General features: G+C 47.7%; 1 protein-coding gene across 4 annotated transcripts in view; it reads left to right on the top strand.

The window, feature by feature from the left end:
* The first annotated feature begins 383 nt into the window (after positions 1–383).
* The window catches only part of LOC144724367 (glycosyltransferase family 92 protein F13G3.3-like), a 133,384-nt gene continuing 120,679 nt past the window's right edge, over positions 384–13,088 (top strand). For 2 of the 4 annotated variants that reach the window (XM_078603439.1, XM_078603440.1), the window contains exon 1: positions 389–739. The gene's annotated coding sequence lies outside the window, so the exon portion shown is untranslated. Of the gene's footprint in view, positions 740–13,088 lie in introns of all 4 variants that reach the window. The other 2 variants (XR_013586470.1, XM_078603442.1) reach the window with 2 other exon arrangements.

Genomic DNA, 13,088 nt, shown 5'->3' with positions numbered 1-13,088 from the left:
GGTATACACAGTACCCTTTGCAATTAGGCTCAGCGGTGGTAACACGCGGCTCACATCGGAAGACTGGGTGCTGACTCGCTCAGCCCATCATCCAGTCGGGGTCGATAAAATGAAACCGCTTTGTGTGGAAGTCACCAGTGGTTGCCCTATTTATAGACTCACCCTTTCCATCGGAATGTGGAATTTCTACCACTGGTAAAAAATAATAATCAGGATGCTCATTTAATCCGTAAATTACGGGATTTTGTCGAAAAAATGTAATACATTCATTTCGTTGTAATATCAGTTTTTTTTATATTCATAGCGGTGTTATAGCGACGTGCGGTATTTAACATAATTACCCCGCCCATACGCCTCCCATCGCCTGGGAAAGGTGGCTTGCATAGGCTGGATGTCACTCTGTAAGAGCCCGGGCGAAAGGGGCTGTCGTCACGCTCACACACATTGTGTGTGTGTGTGCCTGTGTGTGTGGGGGGGGGAGATCACGTGGATCCCATCTTATGCAGCTCTCCCAAACGAGCGAGTGGAGGAGCAAGAGAGACGAAGATAGGGGCAGGGAGAGAGAGAGGAGAGAGAGAGACACACACACACCGCGTGCACAACAGCAGAGGCACCACCACCACGCTCCGACTGGCAGCACGGCACGCTGCTGCTGCTGCACGCTGCACGCAGACAAAAGCTCCCCCGTCTCACAAGAACTGGTCGCGCTGTTATCCCAACTCAGCCCTCTGCGGAGAAGGTAACGGGGGGTTCACGCGAACGGTAACACAGCCAAACGCCGCACACGCGAGCCGCTATTTCACGTATTCACCACCCGTATGCGTTGCGTTCATCGTAGCGCGTGTACACACACACACACAGCGTGTACACAGACACAGCACAGCGTGTACACACACAGCGTGTACACACAGAGCGTGTACACACACACAGCGTGTACACACACACACAGCGTGTACACACACACAACGTGTACACACACACACACAGCGTGTACACACACACACGGCGTGTACACACACACACGGCGTGTACACACACACACGGCGTGTACACACACACACGGCGTGTACACACACACACGGCGTGTACACACACACGGCGTGTACACACACACGGCGTGTACACACACACATAGCGTGTACACACACACATAGCGTGTACACACACACGCACAGCGTGTACACACACACACGGCGTGTACACACACGGCTTGTTACACACACACAGCGTGTACACACACACACACGGCGTGTACACACACACGGCGTGTACACACACACACACACAGCGTGTACACACACACACAGCGTGTACACACACGGCGTGTACACACACACACACACAGCGTGTACACACACACAGCGTGTACACACACACAGCGTGTACACACACACAGCGTGTACACACCACACACACAGCGTGTACACACACGCAGCGTGTACACACACGCAGCGTGTACACACACCACACACACAGCGTGTACACACACCACACACACAGCGTGTACACACACACACAGCGTGTACACACACAGCGTGTGTACACACACAGCGTGTACACACACACAGACACCGTGTACACACAGACACAGCGTGTACACACACAGCGTGTACACACACACACAGACAGCGTGTACACAGCACACACACTCACCGTGTACACAAACACACAGACACACTGTCTGTGTGCTGTGTATACACACACAGACACACGTGTACACACAGACACACGTGTACACACAGTACACGCTATATCTGTGTGCTGCGTGCGTCCGAGCAGCAGCCCCACCGAGGGACACTCCGCGTGCCTCTCTAGCCCGAATGTCGTCGTCGTCTTCGCGTTGTTCGCCGCGGGAGCCGCGCAGAAGAAGCAGCAGAAGCAGCAGCAACAGAAGCAGCAGCTGCTGCTTCTGCTGCTGCTGCGGTGGTGCGCCCCGTGCCCGCGTAGCGCTCGCTCCGTGAGCCCGAGTCGTCTTCCACATCCGACACATCCTACACATCCACATCCACCTACACGTCCTACACATCCTCCACATCCTACACATCCACCACATCCACCACATCCTCCACATCCACATCCTACACGTCCTACACGTCCTACACATCCACCACATCCACCACATCCTCCACATCCACATCCTACACGTCCTACACGTCCTACACATCCTACACATCCACCACATCCTACACATCCACCACATCCTCCATTCTACACGTCCTACACATCCACCACGTCCTACACATCCTACACATCCACATCCACCAAAAACTACACATCCACCACATCCTCCACATCCTACACGTCCTACACATCCTACACGTCCTTCACATCCTACACATCCTACACGTCCTCCACATCCTCCACATCCTACACATCCTACACGTCCTACACATCCTACACATCCTACACATCCACCACATCCTACACATCCTCCACATCCTACACGTCCTACACGTCCTACACATCCTACACGTCCTACACATCCACATCCTCCACATCCTACATGTCCTACACATCCACCACGTCCTACACGTCCTACACATCCTCCACATCCTCCACATCCTACACATCCTCCACATCCTACACGTCCTACACGTCCTACACGTCCTCCACGTCCTACACGTCCTACACACCCTACACGTCCTCCACGTCCTCCACGTCCTACACGTCCTACACATCCTACACGTCCACCACGTCCTCCACGTCCTACACGTCCTACACGTCCTACACGTCCTACACACCCTACACATCCTCCACATCCACCACATCCACCACATCCTCCACATCCACCACATCCTACACACCCTACACATCCACCACATCCACCACATCCTACACGTCCTCCACGTCCACCACGTCCACCACGTCCACCACGTCCTACACGTCCTACACGTCCTACACGTCCTACACATGGCGGGCGATGCGTGGTGGTTGTGGTGGTGGTTGTGGCGGTGCTTGCCAGCCACCCCCTCGTGTGCCAGTGTCGGCCTTCATGGGTGCTGCTACTCGCTCATCACAGCACTTGCCCCAACAGTCTGTTAAGGCTATATTTCAGGGGGGATCTTTGTCTTTGTGTTCATGTGTTCGCTAACAGCACTTGCCTCAACAGTCTGTTAAGGCTATATTACAGGGGGGATCTTTGTCTTTGTGTGTACATGTGCTCGCTAACAGCACTTGCCCCAACAGTCTGTTAAGGCTATATTTCAGGGGGGATCTTTGTCTTTGTGTATACATGTGCTCGCTAACAGCACTTGCCCCAACAATCTGTTAAGGCTATGTTACAGGGGAGGATCTTTGTCTTTGTGTGTCGTGGAGAGCGGTGGGATAGTGGTTAGCGCGCTGTGCTGCGCTACGAACCCGGCAACCCGAGTTCAATTCCTGGTTCACGGCCACAGCACCAGCGATGACTATCAGAACCGTTCTTGGGGGCCTCTCCTAGGTCGACTCGGCCTCAAATGAGTAACCTGGTGCGGTGTATAAACATCACCACTCGGGAGACAAAGGCGATCGGTCGGATGTGGTGCTGACCACCCCCACCCCCTCGTGTGCCGTGCCGGTCTACATAGGTTGCTCCTCGCAAACAGCACTTGCCCCAATAGTCTGTTAAGGCTATACGGGGGGGGGGCATCTTTGTCTTTGCGTGTCTACGATCAAAGCAATTCCAGGGGCACCTACAAACCTGTAAGGTCCCACACACACTCACGCATCGTTTGGAATCAACACGTTGCTTGGCTCGACAAACCACGGGTTGTATAGAACACGTTTGTGGATGATGCTGTTGCTCTTCTGCGTATTTGTTATGAGCGGTGGAGGACGTCTGTCAGAGCGAAGTGCTCGCATATACCGCGTGCGGTCCGTATACATTGTATGTATACTGCATGGCTGTACTGTCAGTGGTGAATCTATACATAGATGTTGATATATCTGGTGGGTCTGTCTGGTACTGCCAGCGCACGACGTGGATTACAGACGAAAGGCATTTGCGGTGTTTGTTCCACACAAAGACAAAAGATCCCCCTCGTAGCCTTAACAGGCTTGTAGGGGCAAGTGCTATTAGCGAGCACCTATTTATGCCACACACACACACGGCTACATGCACCCTATTCAGCTATTACACTGTCGATAACACGGCATTGTTATACTTCTGTAAGGCTAATTACGTTTCTTTTTACAGTTCTACAAAATGTACATGATTCTCTGCACGCTGTTACCACCACGGTGGTGGTGTGAACACAACATCTCTGATGGTGGCGTGTATATCAGTCCCTCCAGAAAAACGCGGAGTTTTTTGGTGATTGTTGCGGGCAAAAATCGTTGATTATGCGGCACGTTTTCTAAAAAAATGCGATGGAATATGCGGGATATTTATGCAATTTTATGCGATTAAATTGCGGGAACTTGCAAAAATTGCGGGAACTTGCAAAAATTGCGGGAACTTGCAAAAACTGCGGTTTGATGAAAAAGAGAAAAAAAGTGATTCCCCCAACACCCTATTCACTAGGCTACTACTTTAATGTAAAGAGTCATTTCTTATTACTTCCTATGATAAGCAAGCATACTACATCACAGAAAGTGCTGGGAATATTTAAGTTCTCATCTTGTTTTATTTCAGACCTTAACAAACAGATGGCTCAAACTTACAAAACATTGAGTCGAACAAGTTCTGTAGCTTTACAAAATGAATATGCTACAACTTCTGTAAAAATGAATAAATAAAATATTAAAAAATAAAATGTGTGCTTCCTGTTTTACAGAGGTAGCTATGCAAAATAATTTGCCCCCACTGTCATGTAACACACTGGGGAACTGCTTTGCGCGGTCTTTTGCGCTTATGTTTGTTGGCAAATGAGAGATTTGCGGGCTTCATCATGGTTTCATTGGCATCGCGGGGTTTGCAGCTTTTCAATGATGTCGCGTAATGAGTGACGTCACTTCATAACGTTCCCATGGCAACAGGGGAAATGGCTGCGCTTGTGTGAAGTAAACGCAACATTTTTCAACTTTCTGCTAAGATATATGTGACTTTTTGCAACGAAAATGCGGGGATTATGAAATCATGCAAGCCCGCATATTTTGCGCGCGGAAATCTGCAATTTATGCGGCGAAAGTGCGGCGTATATGAAAAAACGCGCCCCCCGCATAAATATGCGTACTTTGGCTGATTTTGCGTGAAATCTTGCGATCGCATAATCGCGTTTTTCTGGAGGGACTGGTATATACTGCAATATCTCTGTGTATATCTATACACCAACCGCTGGCTCTTGGGCACATTTGCGAATTAATAATCAATTCTCGTCTCCGCATTGTTTGCGGCGGCTGAGTTGTGAACAGGTCTTATGCTCCCGGCGGAGATGGTCGCCGTATCTTGGAAACAGCCGCTTTGCTCCCATTCCCCTCCCCACAATAATAATGAAAATAAAGGTTTATGTTTTAACCCCACTCCCCCCCCGGGGTCTCGCACTCAGTGGCTGCACGGTGGAGCTAAGGGGCTCACGATATTAATAATAAGACTTGGCGGACACAATAGCCGGCGGTGGTGGTATTTTATTCAAAGGTTTGTAGTTGACTCATAAGGAGGGTGCCCTGCTTGGCAGTGAAAGAAGGTTTACGCAGAGTGAAATCAGAAGCTGTATTTATGCTGAAGGAATCCGATGAGCTGTCAAGCTCTTGTTTTCCCACAGATGTCCGGTCAGAATTGCCACGTGATGTAGACTTGTGTGTGCCGAGAGAGAGGGCTTTCTCAAAAACAGCCAAAACACAATCTAAAAGCTGGTGGGGTTCCTAACGTTTCTGCACCAGTGGGTCCAAACCTAACCCAACATGATTTAACGGACAGCCATGTGCAGCGTACCGATAAATCGTGTCTGGAAGTTGCGCTGACCACATCCCACGCACAGCCTTGTTGGTCTGCGCAGCACAGTTTGGGCCACTGGGGGCTTTATGGTAAGGAGCAGTATCCCGGAACAGCGATTATTGGCCAGGGAGCCATCAAATGTGGGCCAAGAGTATGATACGCTTTTATCAGTGCAAACAAATACATGTAAAGGGCAAGATGGCAGAAACAAAAAGCCAAAAAGTTAAATCGGACAAGATTCAAATGAGACATTTTTCAAGGAACACCAATTTTTGCAAACAGTATGATACCATCTTCTTGGTTCTTTCGGTAAAGTCACGTAGAAGGGAAGTAATAAAATAATAAAAATAAAACATGATAAAACAATTCTCACGACGTTTCGGCCACAACGCAAGCAGCCGTCCTCAGGTGAAAACCAGGTCTGTCGAGGTGACAGCGTCTGAATGAAACAGCACACGTGCTTGGAGCATATATATAAGCTGGGTTGGATACAAAATGTATAATTGTTGATAGACTGACAAAATTGTGAAAGTGAAAAATAAGGGAAAAAAGTGTTGCCGAGAAAAAGGAATGGAAATAGTATTTGCAGCAACCAATTTGGTGATTGAAGCTCTTTGAGGTACAGCTCTAGAATTTCACCTCCCCCCCCCCAAAATGGGTGCTGCTCGTCTCGTGCCGTCATCTTTCCAGACACCTGGCTTGTGGGCAATACCTCCTTCCCACGGCTCTCTGTCCCTCCGCCAAGTCTCACCGCAATGCTAATCTGCACCCCCATCCTTGCGCCTATTTACGTCAGCTGTGTCCATCGCATCGCATTCTTGGTCTCCCTTGGAATTTCTGAGCAAGTGTCATTTTTTTTTACTCGAGGTGCTCTCTCCGGTTTCCTCCCACATTGATCGACAATTCATTAATATGGCTGAAAACATCTTAATATATCTACGCAGCTCTGTGCGTTGTAGATTGTGTGGCGTTTTGAGATGTATTTGGAATAAATGATGCTACTCTCTCTATATAAAACATATCCTCGTCAGATATCCTTTTGTAGACAAGCTGTAAGGTGGTGGATGATGTGTCCATAACAAGGCCGTAGCCATGGAGTCAACATTGGGAGGGGACCAAATCTTCCAGGGTGTCTGGGGGTCCCAACTCAGAAAAAAAATAAATCTAAATTTTAAAAATAATTTCCTGCCTAAAATATTTAAAAATTCACTAACACATGGGATGGACTTTTTATTTTATTTTATTTACAATAATGTATTAAGTTGCTTTGTATTACGTTGCTTTGTTTTTACTTTTTTAACATTTCTTGTTTCATTGTGTGTAATGGCAGAGATTAGGGATTAAAAAAGCACAACCATAATCACAATCACATGAACAGAAATCGACGCATTGATTTCTATGAAGACAAGTCCAGATATTGTGGCCAAGGTTTAGCAAATTGTTGTTTTTATTTACATAGCATAGCAATTATTTTTTATACCAAAATATTGGGGGGGGGGGACATTTTGTGCATATTTCAACATGGGGGGGGGGGGGACATGGGATGTGGAATGTGCCCCCCCCAATATATACTATAATTACGGACTTGGTCCATAGAATCGTCGTTTCTGCCTTCGTATCCCATCCTCGAGTCCCCTTTTCACACCTCGTGTTTCCAACACTCGCTCATTTGCACGGTGTTCTGTCCACGATACCCATAGGGGTCCGTCTGTAGCACAGCATCCCCCATGCTTCCATCTGTCGTTGCACATTCTCTTCAAGGTCCAACCTTCGCGACTATTTTCAACATGGCAAACGTGTGCTTGGTCTCGCTTTGAGCCTGTTCCTAAACCCCAAGTGCAACTTCACCTACCGTCCAAATCACGCACTCGTTGATGTCTTGAGCCGTATAGTCCAATTCACGAAGTAGTTTCTTAAATACTTCCACTTGTGATTTTGGTTTCTAGTTGGGGCATATTGCAAGGCCATAAATTTTAAGGCACATTGCTTTTTGGAGCTTTCATGCACCTGGGGATGGCCCTTTAAAGGTAGTTCATGTTTTATCTTTCAGACGTGGGCACATTTATTCACTTACGCATGCATGACCAGCTGTTCATAATACAATACACACCACATGCAACACGCATGGCCACGGTGGCTCATGTATATACGGTGGCGGGCCAAGCAGGGTTTAGGAAGCAATACGATCGACAGCTAAACATAGATTCTAATATTATGATATTTGGCTTATTTTTAAGCTCTCTATGCAATACCAGTCTAGATAATGAATGAATTAATTATTTGGGTTTTTAAGAAGAAACGAAATAAATATGAAACATAGCTCGTCCATACCCTTTTAACAATGTTAGGTTTACTCAATCAAGTGTGTATTTATACGTGGTGGGGATGTATACACCTTCCCACAGCAGTTGGGACCATAGTGCATGACGGGAACAGCAACATCAAAAAAACCCATCGCTTAAAAATTAACACAATGTGAGAAAGCGTTTCCTTTGTGCGATATTCGACAACTACATATTGCAGTTCCCATTCTGTGATGAAAGACGTCAATTGATCGTTTCAGATATGCCAGTCCCCACCGATCATCTACAGGAATTGTTAATGCAGAAGTCGTGACGTAATAAAACTAGGTCAGGCCACAAAACCCCTAAGTTTCAGTCAATAGCACTTATCTGACTGTCGCCTGATGAAGCTAGTTGTAATTACTGGCGAAACGTCGTACTCAACATTTTAAATGTTGTGGCTTTGCTCTCCAACACACCGGTGTGCTGTACTAGTGACGAATTAGCCACGTTCTGTTTATGTGACAACCCTTACTAGTTGGCCGTGTCGGAAGGTGGTGGGTTTAATTACACATTTACGCGATCTAACCCAAAGAAAAACCTGTATTATAAACAACAACAACAACACACGGCAAACACGTGTACAAAAAGCACTCGGAGCCTTTGTACATTATGCAAAACCCATCGGAGGTGTCGTTTAGTTAATGTGCTACTCTTGTTGGAACGAGGAATGCAAATGATAGAAGCAGTAGGAGGTGGGGAGTGGATTCGTTGATGGGAGGCGAAGGTGGCAGGGCATGGCATGATGGCATCTCACTTTGCGGGGGTGTAGGGAGAAATGTTTATCTCCCCTGCCCACCCCCCCCCCAATGAGAGATGATGGTAGACTACAGAACTCCTACATTATGCCTTCACTCTGGTGATAAAGGCTCTTGTGGCGTACACAGATGTGGTCCATTAAATTGCCATCTTTTAAAAAGGGCGCTTGGGTTTAACATGCTACCACCCCACCATTCCTCCTTGAAACACAACAGCACTTGAAACACAGCCGCTCTGTTGTCTTACCACCTTCCCCTGCAGACGTCGAGGACTCGGCGATGAACCCCCGTGGCTCCTCAAAGTGCTTTGTCACAGCGCATTTGCATTGCAACCCCTCAAAGAGATTCCACGCACTCGGCTCGTGAGCTTGCCTGTTCAATTGTTTAGCATCAGGGTCGTGTGGCTGTGGGCGCGCGCTCGTGTGTGGGGAGCGGAAGGGCATCTCGGTTTAGCGCTACGCTGCGCTACTAACCCAGAGACCCGAGTTCCATTCCCACTCTCACGGCCAATACCGGTGACGATTATCTGAACTGTTCCTGGGCCCTCCCCTAGGTCGGTCGGTGTGTATACAACGCCACTGGGGAGACAAAGGCCGGCCAGGCGTGGTGCTGGCCACCCACGGCCTCGTATACCGTGTCAGCCTTCATAGGTGCTCGCTAACAGCACTTGCCCCAACAGTCTGTGAAAGCTATACGGGGGGGGATCTTTGTCTTTGTTTGCACAGGGAGAGGGTGGAGGGTTGATGCTCAGAGTGGCCAGTGCTTTCTTTTTCCCCACGAGAAAATATTTAATGCAAAGCAGATGTTTCTGCCGGATATTTTCTGACAAGTTACTGGGATTGCCGCCCCAGCTCCTCTGCACAAAGTGCACGGTGGTCCTTGCGGTCTGTGGGTCCGTCGCTTGCCGTTCGCGGCGTGGGGGTACCCACCACGCAGAGTGGCGCTCCTGCTGACTGAGATTGACGAGGAAGCTGCTGTAGGAGACTGCTGGTGAGCCGGAGGAGGGACGAGGCCAACTGCCCAAAGGCTGCGGCAAGGCTCGGCTCGCTTCCCCGCAGAAGGTGGTGGCCGTGCTGGTCGCTCGCGTGCTCTCGGTAATGGGAAACATCGCTGTCCGTCCATCCGTCATCGGCCATGATTGATCCACCGCTGGATGACAGCCTTCTCGAGCCACCGTTGCCTCCCGCGATCCCGCGATCCGGCGATGTAATGATCCGCCGAGCACCCGCACACGAGACTATTGCATTGCTCCGTCTCCTCGGTGAATGTGGTGCTGTGCCCCCCCCCCGGACGCTTTTCGCCCCTTGGCTGCTGCCACTTGATTGTTATTCTCGACCATCGCCCATCATCGCTGATAACGACGATGTTCTGTTTAAGTCCGCGTGCTCTTGTCTGCAATCTGCAATGTGTTCTCTAATTCATGTGGTCCTCTTTCTGTGCAGTTCCCAAAGCGCGTTTCTCTCAACGCTTCCCTGAACACGTTTCAGATTTTGTTCCATTTAATTCACAAACGGATATGTTTATGATCCACGTAGCATTGCGAAACACAAGAGTCGGATGCCTCCTGTAATCTGCGAGTTTGCCGTTGAAGTGGCCTCTCAGAACGGGGTCATCCTGGAGTTGATTTTAATGGCCTGGTAGTTTATGAATGCTGATACCTGGGCGAGGGTGATTTAAGGGAGTGGGTGTGATTAGCTCTATAATAGTGTTTGAGTCTGCTTGATTTTTGTGCAGTCATTATTGTTTAATCTTGTAATCACTGACATGTTGTTGAATCACTCGCCACGTAGCATCATGAGTGAGGCAAAGTCCATAGTCCACACAGTGTCAGAGCAAAAAATGCAATCCTATGTCATTGGCATGTGCACCTAGATAACTGGTCCATCTGTCGAGGATTCCTAAGCTACCGAGAGTTTCGATTTAAAGTTTTTGTGAATTTGAAAAAAGTGGCGGTATTTTTTTCTTATGCTAACGTTAAGAAAAAACCCGCCACTTTTTTAAAATTTTCTTGCTGTGGTTTTCACACCTGATGATGATTGCTTGTGTTGCAATCGAAACGTCGTGATAATGTTATTGTTTAATATATTTATTATTTTATTATTTCCCTTCTACATGACTTTACCGAAAGAACCAAGAATATGACAACAAAAAACTCAACACGTTCGTCAATAGCCTCGTGTGAAAATATATTTCGGTCAATGACCCTTCTTCATAGCACATAGAGAGGCCGGAGTGATTTAAGAGTTAAACTATGAGTCCGTGATGAGCCTGACACTACTATATCATTCTGTAATTAACTCGTCCTCCACCAAGATTTGTACAGATGTCGAGGTAGTGCCCACCATGTTTGTACCAATTGAGTTTGTGTGTATTTGTCTTTGTATAGCGATGTAGCGGTTATGTGCAGGTTAGCGCTGCGCTACGAACACGGCGACCCGAGTTCGATTCCTGGCTCGCGGCCAACACCAGTGACGATTGTCTGAACTGGTCCTGGGCCACCCCTGGGTCGACTCAGCCTGAAATGAGTACCCGGTGCGATGTGTAAACGTTGCCATTAGGGAGACAAAGGCGGCCGGACGTGGTGCTGGCCACCCAGCCACTCGTGTGCCGTGGGAGTGCTCGCTAACAGCACTTTCCCCAACAGTCTGTTAAGGCTAGCCGGGGGATCTTTGCCCTTGTTGTCTTTGTCTTCTAGAGATGAGCCATCCTTGGAGGCAAAGTCCTGATGCAAAATTTGTTTCGTATAATGGCCCGGGAAAGCGGTTGGGTAAAGCTTCCTTAAGTAAGTCATTCTAGTACCTGTGAAGACCCTTTTGTTGAAGAGGCAAAGGTTGTGTCAAGGTATGCAGTTACTTCTGCACCTCCCACGCTCCCCCATTGATATTTGAACAAAGACGAACTTTTATTCAATCGGTAAATCCCACTGAGCGATATACTCCTTTTTTCAGAGATGACCTGGCCACACGCGATTGCTCTTCGAAGTGGCTTGCTTCGTCACTCGTGGAAACGTATAGTAGCGGGCAAATAATCTGAACGGATGTCGCTTTTGAACGTGGAGGGCAAAGACAGAAGCCTCAGAAAAAAAAAATCCACGCGACCAACACAGAGAGCACGCACACTCCATATATACAAGTGTCAGAGTTTGGGGTCGAACCCACGGTCTCCTGCATACCAGGCAGGGGAGATAATACCTCCCCTGCCCTTAGGTGACATCCACAAACATTACTTAGGCAATTATGCAAAGCAGGATTCTGTTGTGCCTGTAAACGTCCTGATGGAAACGTTTTTGCGATGCCATATATCACGAAACAATCATACGTTCGTTTTATAGGGCATCGTTGATTTCACATCGAATCATCAGCTGGTGGAAGATTTAGTACACTGAATAAGCCAATGAAACTAAATAATGGTCAAATGATGTGCTTATGAAGTTGTTTCCAGACTGTGCAAAATGTAATGCTAAATATACCCTAAAGTAGACAATGTATGGCAACTGGGTATTATTCAGAACGCGATTAGTTTTGTATTTGCAAATGGGGAAAATAACCACTTTGTAAAAAGTTATTATAATGGAGCCGTAACTTCACAATGAACAGACTATGCTGTGTTCAGTATATCACCTTTTAGTTTAATTATTTTTGTGCTATAGAGAGGAAGATAGAGGGGGAGAGTCTTGTCTCTCAACCATTGTGGCGTTGCTTTAGAAACCACACGCACAGGCAAATCCCTGGCATTGGCGAGATGTTAACTACCTCGCCTGGTTAGCAGGAGGGACGTGGGTTTTATCCTAACCCTGACGCCTGTATGAGTTTGCATGTCTCTCTGTCTCTATCTCCGCCCGTGGTTGCGTGGATTTTTCTCGAGGTCCTCCCATTTTTCCCTCCACATTTTGAAAAACGTGAGTATTTGGCTGCTATAAATTTCCACATAAGCCACTTCAGACTTAAAACTTTCTTGACTGCAGGAATTCATATTCTTGGTTCTTTCGGTAAAGTCACGTAAATAGAAAACAAAACATGTAAAATAAAAGCAAAAAACCCACGACGTTTCGATCGCAACACAAGCGGTCTTCATCAGGTGGATGCTTTTATTTCAGATTTTTTTTTTCTATTTGCCTGATTTTACCGAAAGAAC

Source organism: Lampetra planeri, chromosome 20, assembly GCF_965212315.1.
Source record: "Lampetra planeri chromosome 20, kcLamPlan1.2.h2, whole genome shotgun sequence".
NCBI lineage: Eukaryota > Metazoa > Chordata > Hyperoartia > Petromyzontiformes > Petromyzontidae > Lampetra > Lampetra planeri.
Note: the sequence above shows the minus strand (reverse complement) of the source record. Positions and strands in the feature narration are given on the sequence as shown.